Here is a 23,596-nt window from a genome sequence, read left to right on the forward strand (position 1 = left end):
GTTCTATCCTTAATGGAAAGAACTATTATTATTGACTCATCTATTATTGACCCAACTATTACTGTTGACTCATCTACTTTCCCTTTCATTTCTGTCAGTTTGTTTCGTGTATTTTAGTGCTCTTCTTTAAGGTGTATATGTGATTAAAATTGTCATACCTTTCAGATGGATGTACTCCTGTCATTATAAAATTTCTTTATCTCTAACAATATTTATTTGTTTTAAAGCCTACTATTTCTGTACAACTGTTCCAGCTTTCTTGTGGTTCTAGGTTTTCTCCTATGTTATATTCCAGGAGTTTCACGGTTTCACATTTTACATTTAGGTCTGTGATCCATTTTGAGCACACCTGCATGCAAGGTGTAAGGTCTGTCTAGATTAACGTTTTTGCATGTGGATGTCCAGTTTGCTCCAGCACCGTAAGTCAAAAACACTATCTTTGCTCCATTGTATTGCCTTTACTCCTTTGTCAAAGATCTGTTGACTGTATTTATGTTGGTCTGTATCTGGGCTTTCTATTCTGTTCCATTGATCTAGTTGTCTATTCTTCTGCCAATACCACAGTGTCTTGATAGCTTTATATAAGTCTTAAGTCAGGTAATGTCTGTCCTCCAACTTTGTCCTTCTCCTTCAGTGCTCTGTCTGAACACTCTGGAATCAACTTCAGAATCAGTTTGTTGATATCCAGAAAATCATTTGCGGGGATGCTGACTGGGATTGCACTGAGTCTGTGGATCAAGTTGGGAATAACTGAAATCTTGACAATATTGAGCCTTCCTATCCATAAACATGCAATATCTCTCCATTTATTTCTTTTGTTAAAAGTTCTGTTTATCAGAGTTTGGCAGTTTTCCTCATATAGCTCTTGTACAAATTTTGTTAATATTTTTACCTAAATATTTCTTTTCAGGGGGTGTGGTTCAAATGTAAACGATATTGTGTTCTTAATTTCAAATTCCACTGCTGGTCTGTGATTGACTTGTTTATATTAGCATTGCATCTGCAACCTTGCTATAATCCCTTAGTTCCAAAAGGGTTTTTCTTTTTTTATATAAAATCAAGTCTTTCAGATTTTCTACATAGATGATAATGTCATCTGTCAACAGTTTTATTTCTACTTTTGCAATCTGTATATATTTTATTTCCTTTTCTTGTCTTATTGAATTTGCTAGAACTTTGAGTACAATACTGAAAAGGAGTGGTAAGAGGGGACTAATGCAGCATTTTAGTTTAATTTTTTCTAAGTTATTTCCTTATTGGTTGCTCTAGAGCTTACCATGTCAATCTTCAATTCTCAGAATCAGTTAAAGATTTATACTTTTTCCACTGAGATATAGAAATGATATGCCTAAATATCTCTATCCCCTTTCTCCCTTTCTGTGATATTATCATTAAGCATATTGCATCTATAAATGTAGTAACCACTGTATAATGTTACACTGTTAGAATTATTGCTTTATATACTTTTGTGTTTTAAAGAAACTCAGATACAACAATGAAAACAAGTAAACAATTATAGCTTTTGCTATCCTAACTTTCATTTCTACCATTTCTTAATCTCATCATTTGTTCCTATGGTTTTGAGTGACCATTTGCAGTCATTTCCTTAGCCCAACACAGGCGTGCTTCCACCACCTCCTGGAAACTCTCTGACAGGACCTGCTTTTGCAGGGTTGAAGCAGAATTTCTTCTAAGGAAATGCAGGTTTTTGCTCCAAAACCTATCAACTGATTGGATTATGCCCACCCACATTATTGAGGGTGATTTCTATTTAAGGACAACTGATTGTAGATGTTAACCACTTTTACAAAATACTTTCACAGAAACATCTAGATGACTGTCTGAATGAATAATTTGGTACTAAAGTCTAGCCAAGTTGACTCATAAAACTAACCAGTAAAATCCATGTTGGTGTGCTTAATGGTGCCATACATTTCTCTGAGGCTTATTTAAAATTTTTCTTCATTTTTTCCCCTCTCTTTGTTGTTCAGATTGCATAGTCTCTATTGGCTTATGTTCAAAATCATTAATTTTTTCTTCCCCCACTTAAACCTACTGTCGAGACCTTCTAGTGATTTTTTAATTTCAGTTACTGTACTTTCAACTAAAGAATTTCCATTTGATTTTTTTTTTATAATTTCTGTTTATTAATGCTTTTGGTTTGATGTGACTTTGTTGTCATACTTTCCATTACTTCCTAATCATTGTTTCGTCATTCTTTGAATACATTTATAATAGTTACTTTGAAGTCTTTTCCTGTTAAATCTGACATCTGTTTGCTCTGGTGGGGAGTTTCCGGTTCCTGAAATTTCTTTTTTCCAGTATATGGCTCATACTTTCCTGTTTCTTTGCATGTCTTGTAATCTTTGTTGGAACATGGACATTCTAGAAAATATGTTGTAGTTAACTCTGGATACTGATCCATCTTCTCCAGAGCTTTTTGTTATTTGGTTTCTCATTTGGTTAGCGACTGGCAGAGTTATTTTAATGAAGTATATCTCCTCCAGGAATGTGAAGCCCCTGATGCTGCACTTCAGGGTGCAAAGCCTTAGATATGCCCGCCTTCTCCCTGGGATGACAGTGGTTGGGGCAGAGCTCTCTTTGACTGCCTTGTCCCTTAACCACTCCCAGCTATTAAACCCTACTAATCACTGGATGATTGCTCCACTGTTTTCAACAGTGTCCTTGGGCATAATTTGTGTCACAGATTGATTCAAAGGTAGTCTCTTTTACAAATATAGTCTGCAAGGTCAGTGTTTGAGACCCATTTTTATGACAGAAGGGCTCCTCCCAATTTTCTCTTTTCCAATTCTCTCTAGAATTAGAAGTCAGCCTGTAGTTTAGCCTACATGTCAAATTAATGTACCTATCTCTTCCCAACGGCCTTTCACCAAAAACTCTACTGTTTTTTGAGAAAACCTGTCTTTCTTACCTTGGGATGCTATAACAAAATACCAGAGACTGGGTAGTTTACACAACAGGGATTCATTTTCTCACAGTTCTTGTGGCTAGAAGTCAAAGATCAAAATTCTAGCATGGCAATTTCTGGTAAGAGCTCTCCTTCTGGCCTGCAGACAGTCACCTTCTCACTGTGTCCTCACTTGGCCAGAAGAGAGAGAATATGTTCTCTGGTGTTCCTTCTTATAAGGGCACTAATCCCTTCATGAATGCCCTACCCTCATGATCTCATCTAAACTTAGTTGTCTCCTAAAGGCCCCATCTCCAAATACCATGACACTGGGTATTGGGGATTCAACATATGAATTTGTGGGGTGTGGGGGGCGGGAGGCATGACTTAGTCCATAGCAACATTCTTAGGATTGAACTTTCCACTCTGCTGCAAATGAAATTTGTTCCTTTTGGAAGAAATTTGGAGCCATTTTATAACCTGTTTCCCCTACTCCCCCAAGCAAAATCTCTGAGCCATGGCTCTGGAGCTGAGGGTGGGACAATGTCACACTTACCTGTGAGTAAGCTTCCAAAATATGTATAATCAGCTTCCAGAGAGAGAGGTAAGTACAAGAAGATACCAAATCCATAGACAGGAAACAGAAAGCATGGAAAAGGAACAATCAGAAACAAAGAAAGAGGACTTGGAAGTTAAAAATATAATTGCCAATGAAATTTTCAATATAAAGACAAAGATAAATTTAAGCAAATCTCCAAAAAGGAGAACAAAATAAAGAGAAAAAATATGAGGGAAAACACAAAAAAGAGAATTTATCTTATAGTTTCAAATTATGACTAATGGAAGTTCTGCAAAGGGAGAACAGAGAGTCTATGAGTAGAAAATATCCAGTAAATAATAGAAGAGAATTTCCCAAAGCAAAAGTACACAAGTCTTCAGATCAAAGTGCCCAGAACAATAAATGAAAATTAAGACTATTTCCTATGAATATAATTGTAAAACTTTATAACAGCAATGAAAATTTTAAAAACATAAAATCTTCCCGAGGGGCGGGGTGGAGTGGGTTTGGGTAAGAACCCAGTCACACACAGAAGAATAAGTGTCAGACTGACATCAGACTTGTCATCAGTTATGCTGGATGCTAGAAGCCAATAAAGAAATGTTTCAAAGTTTTGAAAGGAAAATGTGTGTGTGTATGAAATTTTATTCTGATCAGACTATGAAACATGAAGGTAGAATGAAGAACTTTTCAGGCAGCACGGACTTCAAAGTTTGCAAGTCACGTATTTCAGAATGTTAACTTGGGAACGTACTTTAGGAAGAACACAAAAGGAGTAAACCAGGAAGAAGAAGAAAATAGGATCCAGTCAAACAGTAAGGGAAATTCCAGGAAAACAGCTATTCAGGTATCCTACAAAACCAGCAGTCCAGCTGGGAGGGTGAGGACAGGGGATCCAGAATGGAAGATTCTGAGATATGGAAAGAACTGATAGACTCGATACGACGAAGGCTATCTTAGAAAAATTTGAGGTCACGGTAAAATCAATGTGGTTTATGGAAAAGGCGTGTCCAACTGAAATGGATTCTTGGAACACTCTCCTTTGTATAGCTAAGTAGCTGTGACATTGGACCTGGAGAGATAGGAATGTGGTCTTAAGTATACTGCTTGTCTCTGCAGTGACCACCATTTACACTGCCAATGTAAATTCATTTTTATTATGTTTCTTCCATTTTAGAGTTTTGGACAAACCGCAGAAATCTTAATCATGGTTACAGAACAGACTAAAACCGTTATCAACTTTGAGAAGGTAAAGATCAAAATAGAACTGACCGACCCTGAAAGGTGAACAGGATGGGAGAGAGGGTGAAACCACTGATATCCTCACTGGAAAAGAGAGAAGTCAAGAGAAATGAAGCAGTTAATGTTGCTTAAAGTTGCAGATGATAATGGTAGAACCATAAAGGGAGGAGAGAGAGAGAAAAGATGAATGATAATGTAAGCAAGCTAAAATTCCAATATTTAAAAGCAAGAAAACATCATCATCCTCAACAGTAAGACTGTACCAGCCACTGTTTTAAGAACTTCAAACATATTAAATCATTTAATTCTCAGAGTGATCCTCTAGGGAAGGTGCTATTTTTATTCTTATTTTACAGATGAAAAAACAAGCATAGAGAAAGTAACCAACCAAGGTCACTCATCTAGAGAGTGGTGAAGCCATATTCAAACCTAGACAAGCTGGCACCAGAGTCCTTGTTTTAACCTGCATGCAAACTGCTTCTTACAACAGCTTTAGACAATGTCTAAAGTTGATAAATAAAACAAAGGAACTATTCATTTTCATTATATTATACTCTTCAATGTTTAATCCTATTCATGGATTACTTTGGTAGATTAATACACAGTCAGTCCTCTGTAACCGTGGGTTCCTCATCCATGGATTCAACCAACCACAGATCAAAAATATTAAAAGACATGAAAGAATGTTCAACATCATTAATCATTAGAGAAATGCAAATCAAAACTACAATGAGATACCATCTCACACCGGTCAGAATGGCCATCATCAAAAAATCTAGAAACAATAAATGCTGGAGAGGGTGTGGAGAAAAGGGAACACTCTTGCACTGTTGGTGGGAATGTAAATTGATACAGCCACTATGGAGAACAGTATGGAGGTTCCTTAAAAAACTAAAAATAGAACTACCATACGACCCAGCAATCCCACTACTGGGCATATACCCTGAGAAAACCATAATTCAAAAAGAGTCATGTACCAAAATGTTCATTGCAGCTCTATTTACAATAGCCAGGACATGGAAACAACCTAAGTGGCCATCGACAGATGAATGGATAAAGAAGATGTGGCACATATATACAATGGAATATTACTCAGCCATAAAAAGAAACGAAATTGAGTTATTTGTAGTGAGGTGGATGGACCTAGAGTCTGTCATACAGAGTGAAGTAAGTCAGAAAGAGAAAAACAAATACTGTATGCTAACACATATATACGGAATCTAAGAAAAAAAAAAAAAAAGGTCATGAAGAACCTAGGGGTAAGACGGGAATAAAGACACAGACCTACTAGAGAATGGACTTGAGGATATGGGGAGGGGGAAGGGTAAGCTGTGACAAAGTGAGAGAGTGGCATGGACATATATACACTACCAAACGTAAAATAGATAGCTAGTGGGAAGCAGCCGCATAGCACAGGGAGATCAGCTCAGTGCTTTGTGACCACCTAGAGGGGTGGGATAGGGAGGGTGGGAGGAAGGGAGATGCAAAAGGGAAGAGATATGGGGATATATGTATATGTATAACTGATTCACTTTGTTATAAAGCAGAAACTAACACACCATTGTAAAGCAATTATACTCCAATAAAGATGTTAAAAAAATATATATATATATTAAAAGAAAATTCAGAAAGTTCCTAAAAGCAAAGCCTGAATTTGCTGTGCAACTATTTACATAGCACTCACATTATATTTACAACTATTTACATGACATACACTGTATTAGGTATACGTAATCTAGAGATGATTTAAAGTATAGAGGAGGATGTGAGTAGGTTATGTGCAAATAATACACTATCTTATATAAGGTATTTGAGCATCCACGGACTCTAGAATTCATGGGAGGGGGGGGCCTGGAACCAATGCCTTGTGGATATACCAAGTCATGACTATAAAACTCTACTAGATACATAATGACAGAGATCAAGAAAGATGCACATGCGCTTGAGAAATTCAATTCAATAACTCTGGTGAGCAGTCTGTCGTCCCTCATCCTTGACTGCTCCTGCCTTTCTTTTCTGCCTGAAAAATCTCAAATAACCCTTCAAAATGAAGCTTAAGCTTCACTCTTCCCCTTCTGCCCTATGGATAATGGCTATGGTGGAGTCATATGCTACACAGAGGTTAGGTTCCAAAAGGCAGCCAATAAGGCGACAATTATCAATAGTCAAACTTGACATTCCCATCGGAAAGTCCTGTAATATAAACCACTATACTGTCTCTCAATAGATCCAACGTAGTCATTTTCCTCTAAATTTGGAACAGACTGCTGTTTCTTTGGGTGAGCTGTACAAGAAATAGTTGGCTGCTCTTTTAAGGCCATGTCGTATGAATAATACCTGTTTTTCTACTTTATAATCTCATTAAAAATGACTTTGGGAACAGCAGCTATCTCATGTTCCATTTACGGACTACATTCATTAAATGGAGTGGCAGGCACTATTTAAGATGCTATTTTTCTCTTTATTTGCTGAGTTCATGTAATTGAATTCATATAAAATAAATGGAAGAAAGATGTAAATTCTCTGTAATCCTTCCTTTGGGCCTTTCACTAAAAATTGTACACACCTATCATTTTATATTGAAATAATACATAAGGTAATTTAGGTAGGAAGGCATGATGGAGAATGATGGATTATTGAGTGACAGAGGAGACGAAAGAGACATTGACACAAGGATATATAAACAAAAAGATCTTATACTAATAAAATGTTAGATGGTTGCTCACATACAAATAGGGAGGTTTAGGGATAGAGATGGATAGACGAATAGTTGGGATGATGGGTAGAGAGCCTGACAGTCTGCTGGAATAACTGATAACAGAAAGATGGTAATAAGAGAGAACCTGATGAAGTGATGGTGGAAAGGAGACTGAAGTGGATGAGAATACAAATACATGCAGACATTTCTGCCTTCATTCAACAAATATTCACTGGGTGACTATTAAGTGCCAGTCACTCTACTACACAGTGGAGACACAATAGTGAGCAAAATGAAACTTAACGATCCCTGTCCTCATTGAGCTCAGAGTTAGACATTATTGTGAGGGTGTCAGTTGCTACAAATAAATTTTTTTTTTTTTTTTTACAAAAAAAATCAAGGGGTCAGAAAGGGATGGAGATTCAAGTTAAGAAGGGTGGTCAGTAAAACCACAAAATAAAGAAATGGCTGAATGAAGAGGAGAAGGTACTATGATACTACATGGATAACTAGACATCAAGAGTTGATGGAGATGGGCATCTGCAAAGCAATAGAGCTAGGGGGGATAAATAAATGTGAAGAACAAAAGAAGAATAGTTGATGGAGAGATAGAAAAATGATGGTAAAGACAGGCAATTAACGTTAAATGAATGAATGCACAAATGAAAAAAACGTACAGGAAAATAAATCCATGCTGTAGTGGCAATATGTAAAGCTAAACATCTGGAGAAATTGATGGATGGTCCATTCAGAAGAAAGTTTCAAGCCCATGTTCTATATTTGTATGCTATTACATTACATGTAATAGCGTTAGTACATGTGTTTAATTCATGGAAATAAGCACACGTGAAGACAGTGTCTACCCAGATAAAATACAATGAATATTTTTAAACAGAACTCACATGAAAATAAATCAATGCAAACTAGCTTTGAGGAACAGCTTTTGCTGTACAAATGACTGCAGATTCACACACACTGTATTTTTAATCCAATTCAAAAGCAGAATCTGATAGTAATTATCTACCAGAGTTATTGGCTTATAAAACCTCCTTAAGTTTCCCAAGTCCCATAATATGATGGCTGCTCCCTATTTTTAGCCATCGCTAATGGTTGCTTAGCAGCCCTGGAAACTCCTTTGTCAGAAACCACCATCACATTGTGTATGGCATTGGAAAAATAGGCTGCTTGCAAACTCTCACCCAGCATGGAAGCCACTCAGCTAGAGCTGCCAAGAGACAACTTTCACAAGACACCCAAAGAAAGAAATCTGTTCTGTCAAGGAAGGAGATTAAGTGCAACATGAAACAAGGAGAGACTTGGAAGTTGTTTATGTTCACTTCAATGTCTTCTAAATACACAATAATGGAAAATAGGGTTGACATTCAGGTGTACATTAAATAGTGTTGACACATTTTTCAAATAAACTGAAAAATGCCTTGAGTCTGTAAGGCGCTTTGTTTTACCTACCCCATGTAATTTCCCATTCATTCATTCATTCATTCAACACTTACTAAGATTATCTGACACGCTTGTGACCAAAACTTGGTTGATTAATTGAAAACATTGGTTGAAACTGGAAATCATTAAAAAATGACATGTACATACCTTAGATAATTTATCTAATATGAAATCATATAAATGATTTTCTTGATGTAGGGTCAAGACCTTTACGTTGAGTGTGGGTCCTCTGATTTCAATTTCTCATGGTCATTATTACATAAACCACATGGTATGGCATCATCTCTGACATCAAGCTTCACTTTTGAAATGTAGCAGAAATTTGAGGACACATATGAAGGAATTAAGGTGCAGAATCCTTGTAGATTTTGGTTGTATTTTTTTTCCAATCTCTCCCCCATACCTAACTCTAAAACAATTTTTAAAATTAACAACACGCCTCTATCAACTCTTCCCCAATCATTAAATTTAGATTTCATAGAAAAAAACGCTCTCTTTTAAAATTCATATTAATTCACTTATATAATATTCAATTAAATAAAATTTTTACAATAGCAAGTACATTTGGCATAAAGAGGTTTTGGAAACAAACATAATGGCTCTTGGTAAGCATGAAACTCAACAGGTGGATCCAGATGTGTAGAAGTGGTAGGCTATTTGCTGTGCATTTTCAGTGTGCATTCGAGTGTCAATCGGTGTGTTTTACAGAAGGAATAAGGAGCATTATTAATCTAATAAGAGGTCAGGTAAGAGAGTTTCGACTCTCTGTGGCAGCCGTTGTGCCAAGCCTCATGTCTGTGAAGTTATATGAACTTGTAAGCCACTGTCCTCAGGGAACCAAGTATGTACATTAATACCAAAATTCAAAAATGCTTTCTTTATCCAGGTGACTTTAAGTCTGAGTCCTTGTTCCCTCTCTAACTCACGCCATGGCATTTGTCAGTAAATTTCCCTCATTTTCTGTCTAGAGTAGTAAAACTCCAGACAGATATCTCTAAAGTTCTTTGCTGCTTTCTGGTTCTAAGAATTGGTTTTTGGAGGTTTAGAGTTTGTATTTTTGTTTGTTTGTTTAAGATATACAGAGAACGACTAAATCATTGATCTTTATATTTTGTTATTTCTGATTAAGAGTGAATAATGCTCTTAGAATTATATATTCCAGATCTGGAAATATAAGAAATGTTTTACTGCCATACGACTGGTGGTAGTCTGATATAATGGAAGGGGTAATGAAGTAGGAGTCAGAAGACTAGGGTTTGAATGTCAATTCTGATAATTTATAGCTTTGTGTTTGGGGATATGTTCAATGACCTCTGGGGATTTCAGTTTATCCTCTGTAAGCTAGAATAATCATATTTGTATCAGTTATCTACTGATGTGTAATAAATCATCTGTATCTTACAAGCTTAAAGCAAACAAAAATTGTTATTTCATAGTTTCTATAGCTCAGGAATCCACCTGGCTAGTTTCTTAGCCAGGTGGTTCTGGCCCAGGATCTCTCTTGAGCTTGCAAGTCAGGCTGTAAGATGGGCTTTACTGGGACTAAAGGATCCGTCCCCAAGCTTACTCGTGTGACCTCAGCTCCTCAATGGACACTGGACAGAGGGGAAGGGGAGAAGGAGAGACAGAGACAGAGAGAGACAGACAGACAGAGACAGAGCGAGATAACCCAGAAGAAACCTACAGTCCTTTTGTAATCATTGGAAGCGACATGCCATCACTTCCTCCATATTCTCTTCACTGGAAGCAAGTTATTAAGTTCAGCCCATACTCAAAGTGAATTCAGCGTCACCTCTTAAAGAGAAGAGTATCTAAGAATCTGTGAATATAATTTAAAACCACCAAATATGTAACAATGATACTAATACCCCTCCGCCTTCTAAAGTGGTCTCCATCTAATATTACTTGAGGCAAACAGCAGCAGCAACAGCAACAATTAATAAGGACAACGAAAACTGTATCGATAACTGAAGTATTTCTATGTGGCAGCTGCTTCTTCGCACTTCTCCCGAACACACTGGCTGGGACCTCTGGACTACTGTCCTCCTCCTGACCATCCAGTTCTCTACAGACATCGCAGAGAGATGACTGCAGAGCAGAGCACAGTTCCTTCTACCGGCCTGTCATGTAATCCCCCGACGCGGCCACTCAGGCTGTTTAGCTGCATTATATTTTAATGGTACTCGGAGAGACAGAAGAGGTCTCCTACTGCAAGATCACAAACCTAGAATCAAACATTGGACGTACCTGTTCTTAAAACTCTCACTGGACTTCACTCACGCAACACCTTTCTCTAAAATGCTCCATCTTTCCATCATGTTGGCCAACCTCTCTCTGGTATTCTTTGTTTTTGCTAACTTCAAATACTCTGAACATCTCTTAGGCAGAGCAATTTAACTGCCTCTGTTCCTTGGCATCCTTCTGACTCTTGCCCTCATCAGGATATCACTCTCCATTCTCAGGAGGCACGTGGAAGCATTTTCCTAAACACAGTTCTCTCCCAAATAGTACCCGCTATTAAAGTTGTACTTTCTCACAAATATTACCTGCCTATTCATTTATTCATTCGTTCATACTTCATCCATTCATTCATTCTGTATCGGCCCACCTATGATATGTTAAGGTACCATACAACATGCTAGGAGAGTAAAACCAATGAAGACACATGATAACTTATTTGGAAAACTGCACAGTATGATAATTACTAATAATGTTAAATTAATACAAATAAGACATCACATCTGACTACACATTTCCTTTGCTATATGTATGCTCTCAAAGTTGAGGAAAGCCTGGGTTTTGGCCTGGTGAAAGACTTACTAAAGACTGACACATTTATATATGTTACGTTCCCAATGAACTGCCCAAGCAAGCGCTTACCAGAGACATGTGAAAATATCAGTTTCATCTGGCATCAAATAGAAGGGGTTGACTCCCTGCCAGGCTAGGCTGTGAACCGGCCTATGTGTGCTGAGCACACCTCCTGCATCCTGGTTCTGTCTCATTTCCTGTAACAGTGTCCGAGTGGGAAAGCCCAAGCAAAGAGGGCCTTTGCACCCCATCTCTACTTTCAGCTACTGGGATTTCAGCCCTACTAACCATCCAATCTGACCGAAGGGTAAAGTGCAACGGCCTTCGAATGGCCACAGGGAGAAAGTTCAATGTGATACTCCTAGCATAAAACTGTGTCACAAACATTTACAGAGACACTCTCCTTTGGGACAGCGCTTTCCATGGTCCAGCTCTTGCCTGCCATGCTGATCTCAGCTCCAAACTCCCTCCCCTGCTCGCTCTGTGACAGTCACACCGGCCTTCCTGCTGCTCCTCAAAGGCACCAAGCACGCTCTCAGAGCCTTTGCATTTCCTCATCTCTCTATCAGGAACCCGCTGTTCATTTGCTTACATTCTCTATATTAATGTGTAAATATTGTCTCATCAGAAAATGTCCCCAACCTCTACCCATCATTCCCATAACTACCACCCTATCCTGTTAGTTTTTGTTAATATGGGTTATATCTCCTAATGTTTAGTGTTTAGAAATTAAAACTAAGAAAATGTTAATTTGTTTCGTTAATTTAAATATAGCAATAATAAACCAGTAGCCTAAATGACATTTTTATGAAATATAACTTCTATTTTCAAAGCAAAATATGTAGTGAGTAGGGTGAGACTGCATTAAGATATACTGTGTCTCAATATGTGGCTTAAAAAAAGACGTCTGGATTTTTATATCTACTTCATCATTCAACCTGGAGTGAAATGTTTGGGTTGAAGTATATCAGTGAAATCCAGCCACACATAGAAATCAAATAGGAAAAGAGAGGGGTGTGTTGGATAATTGTAGATATTCCTGTTTGATACTATGTCAAAACTCAGCAGACGGTGGTTTCTTAAAGATTATTTGCAATATGGAATTTGTAACCAAACTTAATCATTTATACTCATTTGCATTAAATTCCATTGGTTTATTTTACGCTGTGGGTCCTTTACTGGTGCTTGATTTGTGATGTCATGCATTGGTCATTTGGAAAACGGTAGTTCCCTTAGATAGGCAGATCTTCCAAATATTGACACTTTTCATTTATGCACTATAAAAAGGCTCTTTTTTGGTTACTATCACTACCAATCTCATCAAAAAGTCTCTAAGTATTGGGAAGTTGTCAGGCTCACAAGGTAGATACAAGTTTTCCAAGATGCTGATGTTTCACACTTGAATTTTCAAATATTATCATTGGCAACAAATACTGTCGCTTGTTTTCCTTGAAGTGATGGACTCCATTCATTTCTGAGAAAACGCTGCCAAAAGTCCAGCCCCGAATAACAGTAATTTGTCTGCCAGTTGGTCTCTCAGGAAAAATGGCAGTCCACCAATGAAAGCAGTTACCTCAGTTTGTAACTCAAGTAATCACAGAAGTGCTTTTTCTCAAGACAACATTATTATTTTGGTAGGCAGCACTTGTACTTTATGTGAATTTCTCATTTTATCACCAATATCTTTAAAACACCCACACTCAAGTTTCAAGATTTAACAAAATCACTAAATTCTACTGCTCCATTAAAGATATCATTAGGAAAGACGTCCTCATTTTTTGTTTTTCTTCCCCCCCACCCTGTACGTGACCAAGAGGAATACAATGTCTTCTAGTACGTTTTGGTACCACTGTCTTGATTCATGCTTATATGCCACCATTGATTTTACTCCATTAGTCCAAAAGCCAATACAGTGAAAAAGATAAATAACATCTTAGTAATATTACAAAAATAACTTTGCCCTTGCTGACCCTCTAAAAGAATCTCAAAGATATCCTCAACCCAACCCCAGGAGTCTCAGGATAGCACTTTGAGAATCACTGTTCTAGGTATGTATCTCAGAGTATAATTTTTGAGTCAAAGAATTTGCACATATTCAACTTTACTGCAAACTGTGAAATTGCTCCAAACTGGGTTATGTCAGTTAATGTTCCCACTGGCAGTATATGAAATTTCCCATTTCTAGTCCTTGTTATTGTCTGACTTTTTAATTTTCGCACAATTCTCTTCCTAAGGGAGAAATCGTCGTTTTTCTGTTGCATCTTTAGTAGAGTAGCCTATGAATATATAAGATAGTCTACTCTACTAAAGATGCTATATATATTCAGATACATTCAATATGTATAGATATTCAAATACATATGTATATATATATTTAATACATATGTATAGTCAAAGAGTAGCATACTACACATACCGTTCTGAGACTTGCTTATTTCCACTATTAACATTTCGTAGATATATTTCCTTATCAGAAAATATAGACTGGCTTTATTATTTAACAGCTGCAGAGTTCTCCATTTTACGGATGTATCATAATCTAACCATTATTTTTCCTATTCTATTGGTCACTCTTAACAAATTCTATATATTCATCCTTCTTCAGCAATACATGTTGCAAATAAAATTTCCCAAGCTTGCTTTTGTCGTTGCACTTTGTTTATGGGACCTTCACCAAAGCTTTTTAATATAACATAAGCCATATTTAGAATTGTTGCCTTTATATTTTTCTTACTTTCTTTTTTAATGTATGTTTTCCTATCCAGTAGTCGTTGAGCCAGCCTTCCTTATTGTATTCTAAAAGTGTTGCAGTTTTGATTTTCACATTCAGTTCTTAAATCCACCTGGATTTATTTTTGTGCCTGGTGTGATGCATAAGCTAATTTTATTTTTTTCCATATGGATGACCAATTTTCCAGCATAATCTATTCTCTCCCCAGCAACTTTGAATTGCCATCTCTTTCATATATTAAGTTTCCATATGTAAGTGGGTCTGTTTCTAGGCTCTCTTCTGTTCCACTTGCCTGTTTGTAATCTTTCCACCAATACCACACTGTCTTAGTTACCATGTTTTTAAAATTACTGTTGATAGGTGACAGCACAAATTACCACACCTTATTATCTTCTGAGATTGTCTTAATGATTTTTGTAGATCGATGACAGATACATGACATTGTGGATACTGATCTGTAACTATCCTTTCTTTAAACATACTCATTTTACAGTCTTTTTTATATTGCTTCACAAAATTGATTTAATTTATAATAAACACATATTCTAAATAGTGAGTTTTTTGGTCTACTTTTCTTATTTCTTACTGTGTTTTAGAATTTTGGTGTGCAGGCTTATTTTTAATGGGACGGATTTCTTTTCTCATTCTCTTCCTCTTCTCTCTGTCTCTGTCTCTCTCTCTCTCTCACACACACACACACACACACACACACTTTCCCTCTGATAACCTCTTGTCTCATGTTTGTTTAGCTGCATCCGCCAAACCCTGAGGTTCCACCCAGACCCTAGTCTTACTTATGATGTCAATCATTAGCCATAGCTCAGAGAGAGTCACAGAGCCACCAATCGAATAATGTCATAAGGGTCTATCTTTATACTTTTGACCCCATAGGTCCTGAGCTCCCTCTGAAATCTCCTAATTCCAAACATCTTCCCAATTAAAGAACATGGGGAGTGCCAACTCAGGGCCTGGCTTCTAGCAATGAACTTTCCTCTGGTACCCTATCTTTAAAGAAGGAACTTCTAGTTTCTAATACAGCACAGGAACCAGCACAACTCTTGGTTGCATGTGCCTGTTTACACAGAACCTAGCAGAGCTGCAGCTTCAGCCCATACTAACATCCTGTTTTTCTGTTGTTCTTTCAGTTCATACAGATGCAATATTGCTTCTGAATTGGCTTTTTGTTGGTTTTGGTTTTCCTTTCTTATATTTTATCTGTCATTGCCATATGCTTGGCGTGCAGAAGGTGGGTTAAAGTGACCAGCTCTGGTATGCCTTTGTAATAGTTTCAGATAGTACCTTTTATATTGAGTTTTGATAGTTTTGTTTCGAGTTGATTTCTTTTTTTTGAAACGTAAAATGGCCGTGATTTTAAAGAGTATTCGGAAGAAGTTAGTAAGTGTATTTTTCAATTTCTCTAATTCATTTGGTTTATCCTTAATGCATTTCGTGAAAGTTCATCCTGAGCTATTTCTCTTTCTCTCTCTTTGCTGTATCATAGAAAGCCAGTCAATTCCGGGCTGTCATCAGCCCCATCGAGAGATAGGCTGTCACATTAGATCACTGATCTGGTCAATTTCAGGGCCACCCACCACAGATATTCCACCTTGGATTTTGGAGAAATGGGTAGGTAATTCACAACGCAAGCTAATAACTTCAGGTAAAGCACAGAATTTGCTTTCAACCCCAAATCTGCAGTAGTTGTAAAGGACTTCTCTGTACGACCAGGTGGTGCTGGAGACAGCATGTGACCCTGAGAGTATTCACACAGAGGCTTTAAGTTAAATTGAAGGTTTGCATACAATAAGACATTTCAGAGAGGCTCACTACTTAAATGTTATTACTGGGGATTTTCATCTCAAATTATTTCTAAAAAGAAGAAGCTGAAATACTTTGAGAATAAAATGGGAAGGTAATATCTTGGTGTCATGATTTTCACAGTTTCTGCAATCCACATTGAAAAAAAAAATCTTTCTTTGCTCTCAGTGGAGTTATAAATTAAGCTTACTTGCATCATTAATAGCAGCAAATTGGAGCCCTTCAAGATTTCTCTTCTTTTTTAATAAAGAAGGAAGAAGTCCCAATCAGTCACAAAGGCTCGTTTTTGCCTACACACTCACCAGCAATTGACATAACATGAAATAGTTTCCATGGCGTCACTGGAAATGATTCTAAGTATACTAGTCTCTGAATACAGGATTGAAATATTAAACTAGATGTGAAATTGTTTCAGTTAAGAAAGGTCCTGATACATGTTTTCATCTAAACACGTGCATATACATACACACACAAGAGCATGCTTTGAAAGCTTAATTGTTTATGTGCAATATTAAAGAGTTTAAAGACTTGGAGCATGCACTTTGGGTAGGGAGATGATGATGATATAAATTAATGGGAGAATGTATAAGAGTTAAAAGCACATGATTTTATGTCTCCTAGAGAAATATACAGCATGCTTAACCTAGTATACAACAGTATTTGTTTCCTTCTGACTAAAAATAAAACATGCTTATCACTGCAAGTTAAAAATGGAGGGTTTCACAAACAAAAAAAAGAAAATTAAAATCACCAGTAATCACATTGTCCAAGATGACTGCTCAACAGTTGCTGTCATATCTTTCCAGTCTTTTCCCAGTGTTTGTGTGTATTTGAATAACAAAATAGTAATCACAGTTCATATGCTTTCTGCATTGCGTTGCACTTTGTTTTTGACTTAAGATTAATTTTTGACAACTTTTATTTTTATCATTTCTATTGTTAAATGTTATTTCAAAATGTTTCATGATAATCCACCCAAATCCTATGGATATATTATTCAAGCTTTTCATTATTTACTCTGGGACATTTAGGTTCATTTCTTTCGGGGCTAATCCAAAAAAAGCCAAGTTTAACATCTCCATGCATAAATCTAAACCTTTTTCGAGGAAAGTCTTCGTCACAACATCATTTAATATTTTTCCTGTACACACTGATGTATACCCTATTTTGTCTCATTCTAATGTACTCAAGCATTTGCATCTTAAAAAAATTATCCTATGATTCCACTTCTCCCTTCAGCTATTACTCTATTGACCTTCAAAGGCAATTTTACAAATTTTGTTGATTCTCTCCAGTTCCTGATTTCCCACATACTACCAAGGCATTCCAATCTGATTTTGTTCTCACCACTATACTGAAATCCATCCAACTAAGGTTACTAATCAACTCTGTGTCAGTAATGTAATGTAAGCATTCAGATATTCTATTTCTTAACCTCTTAGTTATGGTCAGTCTGACGGACATTTACCTCCTTGAAACACTCCTTTCCTTCAGCTTGCATCACATTCTCCCTTTGCTGGTCCTAAGCTACCTTCTCTTCTCAGTCTATTTCACTTTGTGTGTATTTACTCATCTTTAAAGGCAAATTTACATTCCAAGTCTTGTTTGATGTGACCGTACCAGATTTTTCTGACTTTACCAGATCTTTCAGATTCAACTAACATATTGAGTCTTTACCGGCTGAGGTCATAATACTCAGCACCCACCTCTAGTTTAGCACTCATTAATTAAAACTGTATTTTAATTATATTTTGGGGTTTTTTCTCCACTGTTGATTTTCCTACTGGTTGGAACTATATCTTGCCCACATTTGTATTTTCCACAGTGTTTCCAACAGTCCAGGCCCTTACTAAGTGCTCATTATATGCTTATTGAATGACTGACTAAATCATAGGTGCTCTCTTAGAGCAAGTGTGGTTGCATGGAAGAGGAATCCAATGAAAATAGCTCAAACAAATAAGAGATGTATTGTAAGGCGACATGAGAATTTCACAGAAAATAGTAACAGAAATATAACAAAGACTCATAGGAATTTGGAATACAGACAATCTTTCTCTCTGTGTATCTGTGTGTGAGTGTGTGTGTGTGTTGCTTCATTCTCCTGCTTCTCTCTGACATGCCTTCTCTGCTCAGTTCTCAGCAAACACACATGGTTGATCAAGGAGGACACCCCAGAACTGAAGCTTCAACCCACAAATCTACATGACTCTTAAACTCGATTCCCCCACTAATGACGGACTCAGTCACTGGGCTCAATTACAGCTTGTAATAAGGAGAAGCTGTGTGCTTTGGTGAGAATCTGAGGGTCGGGTGTCCATCCCCATTCCATTTATCTGTGACCCAGGGATGACATTATTATTGTAGTACGTGTGTAAACCTGCCCGTCTAGGCTGTGGACAGGGAATATTTTCTAAGGTTGTGGTATGCGCTGGACGGTCACAATGGTCATCTATAAGACAAACAGTGCCATGACTGCCTTTCAAGCTTTTAATGCCATAAGAATTTTCACTCCTTCAGAACTCTGCCCCATGCAGTTCTGGGCTCTGCACTCCCTATTCCTGTCCTGATTCATGGGGATTTCAATATTCCCATAGAAAATTCTCCCAGTACTCTGAGCTCTCAGTTCCTTACCCTCCTTTCTTCCAATGTCCTCCGTCGTACTTCACCCATTCATTCCCATGGTCATACTCATACCTGGCAACCACCAGTAGCCGTAACCCCTTCATAATCTAAATTTCAAGCATTCCATTCTCGGACCACCACTTCCTATCTTGCCAGCTCACTTCCTCTTGAAATAGGATTCCAACATCCTTCCAGGATTACAGATACTACCATCTTTTCACATGCCACATTTCTTTGATATACTTTCTTCCTTCCCTATGCATATTAAATTTGATTTTGAATTATAATAATCACTTTTTGCACATACCCTCAATATCCTTGCTACCTATCACATCATCATATGTTCTTTTTGTTTTCTTTTTTCGAAATTTATTTTATTTATTCATTTTTATACAGCAGGCTCTTATTAGTTATCTATTTTATACATATTAGTGTATATATGTCAATCCCAATCTCCCAGTTCATCACACCACCACCACCCCCCCACCACTTTCCCCCCCTTGGTGTCCATACGTTTGTTCTCTACATCTGTGTCTCAATTTCTGCCCTTCAAACCGGTTCATCTGTAACATTTTTCTAGGTTCCACATATATGCGTTAATATATGATATTTGTTTTTCTCTTTCTGACTTGCTTCACTCTGTATGACAGACTCTATCTAGGTCCATCCATGTCTCTACAAATGACCCAATTTCATTCCTTTTTTATGGCTGAGTAATACACCATTGTATACATGTACCACATCTTCTTTATCCATTCGTCTGTCGATGGGCATTTAGGTTGCTTCCATGACCTAGCTATTGTAAATAGTGCTGCAATGAACATTGGGGTGCATGTGTCTTTTTGAATTATGGTTTTCTCTGGGTATATGCCCAGTAGTGGGATGGCTGGGTCATATGGTAATTCTATTTTTGGTTTTTTAAGGAACCTCCATACTGTTCTCCATAGTGAGTGGCTGTATCAATTTACATTCCCACCAACAGTGCAAGAGGGTTCCCTTTTCTCCACACCCTCTCCAGGATTTGTTGTTTATAGACTTTCTGATGATGCCCATTCTAACTGGTGTGAGGTGATAACCTCATTGTAGCTTTGATTTGCATTTCTCTAATTATTAGTGATGTTGAGCAGCTTTTCATGTGCCTCTTGGCCATCTGTATGTCTTCTTTGGAGAGATGTCTGTTTAGGTCTTCTGCCCATTTTTCGATCGGGTTGTTTGTTTTTTAATATCGAGCTGCATGAGCTGTTCATATGTTTTGGAGATTAATCCTTTGTCCGATGATTCGTTTGCAAATATTTTCTCCCATTCTGAGGGTTGTCTTTTCGTCTTGTTTATGGTTTCCTTTGCTGTGCAAAAGCTTTTAAGTTTCATTAGGTCCCATTTGTTTATTTTTGTTTTTATTTCCATTACTCTAGGAGGTGGGTCAAAAAAGATCTTGCTGTGATTTATGTCAAAGAGTGTTCTTCCTATGTTTTCCTCCAAGAATTTTATAGTGTCTGGTCTTACATTGAGGTCAATAAGCCCTTTTGAGTTTACTTTTGTGTATGGTGTTAGGGAGTGTTCTAATTTCATTCTTTTACATGTAGCTGTCCAGTTTTCCAACCACCAGTTACTGAAGAGACTGTCTTCCCTCCATTGTATATTCTTGCCTCCTTTGTCATAGATTAGTTGACCATTGGTGCATGGGTACATCTCTGGGCTTTCTATCCTGTTCCATTGATCTATATTCCTGTTTTATGTGCCAGTACCATATTGTCTTAATTACTGTAGCTTTGTAGTATAGTCTGAAGTCAGGGAGTCTGATTCCTCCAGCTCTGGTTTTTTCCCTCAAGATCGCTTTGGCTATTCGGGGTCTTTTATGTCTACATACAAATTTTAAGATTTTCTGTTCTAGTTCTGTAAAAAATGCCATTGGTAATCTGATACGGATTGCTTTGGATAGTATAGTCATTTTCACAATATTGATTCTTCCAATCAAAGAACATGGTGTATCTCTCCATCTGTTTGTATCATCTTTGATTTCTTTTATCAGTGTCTTATAGTTTTCAGAGTACAGCTCTTTTGCCTCCTTAGGTAGGTTTATTCGTAGGTATTTTATTCTTTTTGTTGCAATGGTGAATGGGATTGTTTCCTTAATGTCTCCTTCTGATCTTTCATTGTTAGTGTATAGGAATGCAAGAGATTTCTGTGCATTAATTTTGTATCCTGCAACTTTACCAAATTCATTGATTAGCTCTAGAAGTTTTCTGGTGGCATCTTTAGGATTCTCTCTGTATAGTATCATGTCATCTGCAAACAGTGACAGTTTTTCTTCTTCGTTTCCAATTCATATTCCTTTTATTTCATTTTCTTCTCTGTCGTGGCTAGGACTTCCAAAACTATGTTGAATAAGAGTGGCAAGAGTGCACATCCTTGTCTTGTTCCTGATTATAGAGGAAATGCTTTCAGTTTTTCACCATTGAGAATGATGTTTGCAGTGGGTTTGTCGTACATGGCCTTTATTTATTTATTTATTTTGTATATGGCCTTTATTATGTTGAGGTAGGTTCCCTCTACGCCCACTTTCTGGAGAGTTTTTATCTTGAATTCTGTCAAAAGCTTTTCCTGCATCTATTGAGATGATCATATGGTTTTTATTTTTCAATTTGTTAATATGGTGTACCACATTGATTGATTTGTGTACATAGAAGAATCCTTGCATCTCTGGGATAAATCCCACTTGATCATGGTGTATGATCCTTTTGATGTGTTGTTGGATTCTGTTTGCTAGTATTTTGTTGAGGATTTTTGCATCTATATTCATCAGTGATATTGGTCTGTAATTTCCTTTTTTTGTAGTATCTTTGTCTGGTTTTGGTATCAGGGTGATGCTGGCCTCATAGAATGTGTTTGGGAGCGTTCCTTCCTCTGCATTTTTTTGGAAGAGTTTGAGAAGGATGAGTGTTAGCTCTTCTCTAAATGTTTGAAAGAATTCACCTGTGAAGTCATCTGGTCCTGGACTTTTGTTTGTTGGAAGATTTTTAACCACAGTTTCAATTTCATTACTTGTGATTGATCTGTTCATATTTTCTATTTCTTCCTGGTTCAGTATTGGAAGGTTATACATTTCTAAGAATTTGTTCATTTCGTCCACATTGTCCATTTTATTGGCATAGAGTTGCTTGTAGTAGTCTCTTATGATGCTCTGTATTTCTGTAGTGTGTCTTTAACTTCTCCTTTTTCATTTCTAACTTTATTGATTTAAGTCCTCTCCCTCTTTTTCTTGATGAGTCTGGCTAAAGGTTTATCAATTTTTTTTATCTTCTCAAAGAACCAGCTTTTAGTTTTATTGATCGTTGCTATTGTTTTCTTTGTTTCTATTTCATTTATTTCTGCTCTGATCTTTATGATTTCTTTCCTTCTACTAACTTTTGGGTTTTGTTTCTTCTTCTTTCTCTAGTTCCTTTAGGTGTAAGGTTAGATTCTTTGAGATTTTTCTTGTTTCTTGAGGTAGAATTGTATTGCTATAAACTTCCGTCGTAGAACTCCTTTTGCTGCATCCTCTAGGTTTTGGATTGTCATGTTTTCGTTATCATTTGTCTCTAGGTATTTTTTGATTTCCTCTTTGATTTCTTCAGTGATCTCTTGGTTATTTAGTAATGTATTGTTTAGTCTACATGTCTTTGTGTTTTTTATGTTTTTTTCCCCTGTAATTGATTTCTAATCTCATAACGTTTGGTCAGATAAGATGCTTGATATGATTTCAATTTTCATAAATTTACCGAGGCTTGTTTTGTGACCCACGATGTGATCTATCCTGGAAAATGTTCCACGTGCACTTGAGAAGAAAGTGTAATCTGCTGTTTTTGGATGGAACGTCCTATAAATATCAATTAAATCTATCTGGTCTATTGTGTCATTTAAAGCTTGTGTTTCCTTATTAATTTTCTATCTAGATGATCTGTCCATTGGTGTAAGTGAGGTGTTAAAGTCCCCCACTATTATTGTGTTACTGTCGATTTCCTCTTTTATAGCTGTTAGCATTTGCCTTATATATTGTGGTGCTCCTATGTTGGGTGCATATATATTTATAATTGTTATATCTTCTTCTTGGATTGATCCCTTGATCATTATGTAGTGTCCTTCCTTCTCTCTTGTAACATTCTTTATTTTAAAGTCTGTTCTATCTGAGTATTGCTACTCCAGCTTTCTTTTGATTTCCATTTGCATGGAATATCATTTTCCATCCCCTCAGTTTCAGTCTGTATGTGTCCGTAGGTCTGAAGTGGGTCTCTTGTAGACAGCATATATATGGGTCTTGTTTTTTTATCCATTCAGCCGGTCTATGTCTTTTGGTTAGAACATATAATCCATTCACATTTAAGGTAATTATCGAAATGTATGTTCCTATTACCATTTTCTTAATTGTTTTAGGTTTGTTTTTGTAGATCCTCTTCTTGTCTTGTGTTTCCCACTTAGAGAAGTTCCTTTAGCATTTGTTGCAGAGCTGGTTTGGTGCTGCTGAATTCTCTTAGCTTTTGCTTGTCTGTACAGTTTTTGATTTCTCCGTGAAATCTGAATGAGATCCTTGCCAGGTAGAGTAATCTTGGTTGTCGGTTCTTCCCTTTCATCACTTTAAATATATCGTGCCACTCCCTTCTGGCTTGTAGAGTTTCTGCTGAGAAATCATCTGTTAACCTTATGGGAGTTCCCTTGTATGTTATTTGTCATTTTTCCCTTGTTGCTTTTAATAATTTTTGTTTAATTTTTGTC

Source organism: Eschrichtius robustus, chromosome X (genome assembly GCF_028021215.1).
Source record: "Eschrichtius robustus isolate mEscRob2 chromosome X, mEscRob2.pri, whole genome shotgun sequence".
NCBI lineage: Eukaryota > Metazoa > Chordata > Mammalia > Artiodactyla > Eschrichtiidae > Eschrichtius > Eschrichtius robustus.